At 56.4% G+C, this 4,133-nt stretch overlaps 1 protein-coding gene across 1 annotated transcript in view; it reads left to right on the top strand.

Moving 5' to 3' along the window:
* The first annotated feature begins 479 nt into the window (after nucleotides 1–479).
* Nucleotides 480–4,133, top strand: part of CDC42EP5 (CDC42 effector protein 5) — an 11,927-nt gene continuing 8,273 nt past the window's right edge. The window contains 2 exon segments of the mRNA XM_032271149.1: nucleotides 480–722; nucleotides 1,193–1,335. The gene's annotated coding sequence lies outside the window, so the exon portion shown is untranslated.

Consider the following 4,133-nt stretch of genomic DNA (forward strand, 5'->3'; position numbering starts at 1 on the left):
CCTCCCACTGACCCAGCCTCCCACCTGGGCCTCCACCTCCCTCCCACAGAACTGCATCCTGCCTCGGGACTCTGCTGTCCCCATGTCAGGCCCCACCCACACTGGCCCTCAGGAATTGTCCTAACACCCAAACTCCACTCTCTTGTGACCAATGGACACGGGTGCTTAGAATGAGATATGACCTTTCTATGACAGAGTGGCTGCAGGCAGGGAAGTTCATCTAGGGGACCCGCAGCAAAGCCAGAGCTGCCCCTCAGACACCCTCCAACCTCTTCATCCGCTCTCAGCTTTCAGTCTGACCTTCTCCCTCCCTTCTCTCTCTCTCTCTCTCTCTCTCTCTCTGTCTCCATACAGCTGCAATCTGGAAGAAATTACTCTTCTAAACAGCCAGACTTCCCCAGTTTCAGGAAATTCCAAGCTGGGCAGGGGAGGGGCCAGGCTGGGGGCGCGCCCGGTCCAGCCCCACCCCCTCTGCCCGTTCCCCTGCACACTCAGTCCTGTCTCTTCCTGCCCCCACACTCAGCCCGGAGGGGACTCAGCGTCACCTCTGTCCCCGCTTTCTAGTCCTTTAAATCCTAGAGGCAAACTTTTGGGGGATAAGAAAGGCTGGGAGTGGCCTGTGCCAAAACCCTCTCTGCCTGGGGACTGGGTGGTGATTCCACTTCTGCCTGGGCTACCACCATGGCCCCGGAGAGGGGCTGACACTTTAGCTCCCGGTGCAGGTAAAGGGGGCTTAGGACAGCGCTTTCCAGGGGTGGGGCCTGGACTCCAGGGTCCGAGGGAGGAGGGGCTGGGCCTGGACTCCTGGGTCAGAGCGGGAGAGGCTGGGGGCCTGGACTCCTGGGTCTGAGGGAAGAGGGGTCAGAGTTCTGGACTCCTGAGTCTGAGGGAGGAGGGGCTGGGGCCTGGACTCCAGGGTCCGAGGGAGGAGGAGCTGGGGGCCTGAGTTCCTGGGTCTGAAGGAGGGGCTAGGGCCCCGGACTCCTCGGTCTGAGGGAGGAGGGGCTGGGCCTGGACCCCTGGATCTGAGGGAGGAGAAGCTGAGGGCCCTGACTTTCGGGCCTGGCGTGGGATTAAGAGAGCTAAGCGCTGGGACGCCTGGGCCCTGCGGGCGAAGGAGGCGGTGGCTGTGCGGACCGGGTGCCTGGCTCCCGGATTCCCTCCGGGATCCACATGACACTTTCTTTGCCAGGTGAGATCCCGCCCCGAGGAACAAGGAAGAAGGCGCGGGCCGGGGATTAGGAGGCGGAGGCGGACTCGGATCCGCGGAACCAGGGTCGGGGCTGGAGCCGGAGTCGTGAGCGCGCGCCTGGCCCGCTCTGGGAGGACCGCGAGGTGAGGCGCGGTGGGGGACCGGGGTCCCGGGTCTGGCCGGGAGGGAAGATGGACAGAAACCCCCCGAGACGCGGCCGCTCGATTCCCCGCCGCAGCCACGTGGCCTCAGGGAGCGCGCGGTGAAGCCCACGCCGCGCAAGGGGTCTCCCCATCTGGGGTCCCCCGACCCCGCCTCGCCCCACCCGCCTCCCCGCCGCTCCCACAGGTCTGAGAACCAGTCGGGCCGGATCTGGAGCGGGTTGTTATTTCCGTCCTGGCGGGGCCGGGGCTGAGCCGGGCAGAGGTGAGCCCGCGGTGCCCCCCACCCTGCGGCTGCAGCCGGGGCCCTGCCGAGCGGGAAAGAGCGGGGTGGGTGGAGGCGCTGGGAGGGCGCGCGGCCCGGGCCGCCCGGGGCTCCACACTTGCGCCCCCCTTTCTGCCTGTTTCACGTGGGTCACAAACAACAGCCTCTCTGTCCCGAGCCCTGGCCGCCTGAGGGACTTTTTCCAAGCATGACCTCATTGCCTTAAGCACAGCGCAGCGGAAGGAGGCCGGAGGCTTCTGCTTGTGAAGACAGAAGGAGAGTGACTTACCCAGGGTCTCTGAGCTAGGGCGCAGAGGTGGCATTCCAAAACCGTGTCCAACTCGAAAAGACCCTGGCCTTTATAGCAAATCCAAACATTGTGATTTTATTTCCCGTGGGGTGGCATGCGCGTCGCCTCCTGTGGGGAGCTACAGTCCATCTGGATTCCAAACCTGGCCCCCAACACTTGCTGCTGTGTGACCCAGGGCAAGTTCCTCAACCTCTCTATATCTCAGCCATCACGCCTCTGTACGACGGGGTTGTCCTGAAGATTAAATAAATTCTTTAATTAGTGGGGAGGCACTTAGGCTGGAACCTGGCCCGGAATAAGCAATTGGGAAATAAAATTTCAGTGCCCTGAGTATAATCTTTCTTTCCTTCTTTCTTTTCTTTCTTTCCTTCCTTCCTTTCTTCCTTCTTCTTTCTTTCCCTTCCTTTCTTCTTTTTCTCCCTCCCTCCCTCCTTTCCTTTCCTTCCTTTCCTCCTTTCTCCCTGTCCCTGTCTCTGACTCTGTTTCTTTCTCTCTCTCTCTTCTTTTCTTGAGACAGGGTCTCACTCTGTTGGCCAGGCTGAAGTGTAGTAGGGTGATCACAGCTCACTGCAGCCTCAGACTCCTGGGCTCTTCCCTCTTCAGCCTCCTTCAGCTGCACTGCAGGTGCATGACACGGCACCCAGCTAATTTTTTATTTTTATTTTTGTAGAGGAGACATCTCACTTTGTTGCCCAGGCTGGTCTTGAACTCCTGGGCTCAAGCGATCCTTCTGTCTCAGCCTCCCAAAGAGCTGGGATTATAGGTGTGAGCCCCAGGTGCACCCACCCACAAACAGGAATTCCAACCCATTTTTCAAGGAGTAAACTGAGCTTTAGGTTGGGGAAGCCAGTTTGGGATCCCACAAGAAGGAAATAGCAAAATCTGAGCCCAGATGTGTTTGATGTCAGGAACCAAGACCTTCACGTGTGTGGCCAGGTGCTGCGAAGTGGTGGTGACTGATAGGGCAATGGCAGGGGGGTGCCAGATGCAGGCTGGACGCTGGGTCTGAGCGGAAGCAGGAGCTGAGAGCTGGCCAGGAGTCAAGAGGTCAAAGAGAGTGCAGGGAGCCAGCTCTGGACTCTGGAGTCCCCCGACTGGCTTTGTGATGTTGGACAGTCACGTCCTCTCTCTGACCATGCATTTCCTCTGTGGAACATGGGGAGAACGATCCAAGGTGCGGCTCCGTTGAGCATGCGTTAATTGAACACTCACTGTGTGCTGGGCTCCGTGCTGAGTCTTTCACGGGTATCATTCCACCAATTCTTGCAAAAGGACTGTGGAGTATTATATTACCATCCTGCCTTTCAAGATAAGGAAAGGAGGTCAGAAAGGTCAAGTAAGTTGCTCAAAGCCACACAGCAATCAGCATAGCCAGATTCAAAGCTGGACAGTGGGCTTTCTGTATTCTACCTTCTCACCTCTAACTCACTGCAAAGCAAGTGCTGAGATAATAGTCTCTGTTAGCAGTTAAAGAGGTTTTTTTTTTTTTTTAACTGTGGATCCAGAAGATACATTAATGAGCTGAGTTCAACATTTAAAAATAAAATAGATTACAACAAAAAATATCAGAGTGTCTACCACCTTGTAAGACAAGTCTTGGCTGGGTGTGGTGGCGCACACCTGTAATCTAAGCACTTTGGGAGGCCAAGGCAGGCAGATTGCTTGAGCTCAGGAGTTTGAGACCAGCCCAGGCAACATGGCAAAACCCCGTCTCTACAAAAAAGAGAAAAAAAAATACAAAAATAACACTACATGGTGGTGTGAACCTGTGGTCCCAGCTATTCAGGAGGCTGAGGTGGGAGGATCACTTGAGTCCGGGAGGCAGAGATTGCAGTGAGCCAAGATCTCACCACGGCACTCCAGCCTGGGCAACAGAGCGAGACCTTGTCTCAAAACAAGACAAGTCTTGTGTCATGAAATTTTTGTTTCCATTATGGGGTAGAAGGGAGTGGACATTGTGTGCCAGGTAACAATGAAAATATATTTATTCATCCAGGTTGAGGTCAGAGAAATCTGATAAACCCTGCAGAGGCAGTAAATCAAAAGTGGTTTCCCCATGGAAATAAAAGTAAAGAGGCCGGGCGCGGTGGCTCAAGCCTGTAATCCCAGCACTGTGGGAGGCCGAGGCGGGTGGATCACGAGGTCAAGAGATCGAGACCATCCTGGTCAACATGGTGAAACCCCGTCTCTACTAAAAATACAAAA

The sequence above is a fragment of the Sapajus apella genome, unplaced genomic scaffold (genome assembly GCF_009761245.1).
Source record: "Sapajus apella isolate SASKATOON/1434 unplaced genomic scaffold, GSC_monkey_1.0 scaffold224, whole genome shotgun sequence".
NCBI lineage: Eukaryota > Metazoa > Chordata > Mammalia > Primates > Cebidae > Sapajus > Sapajus apella.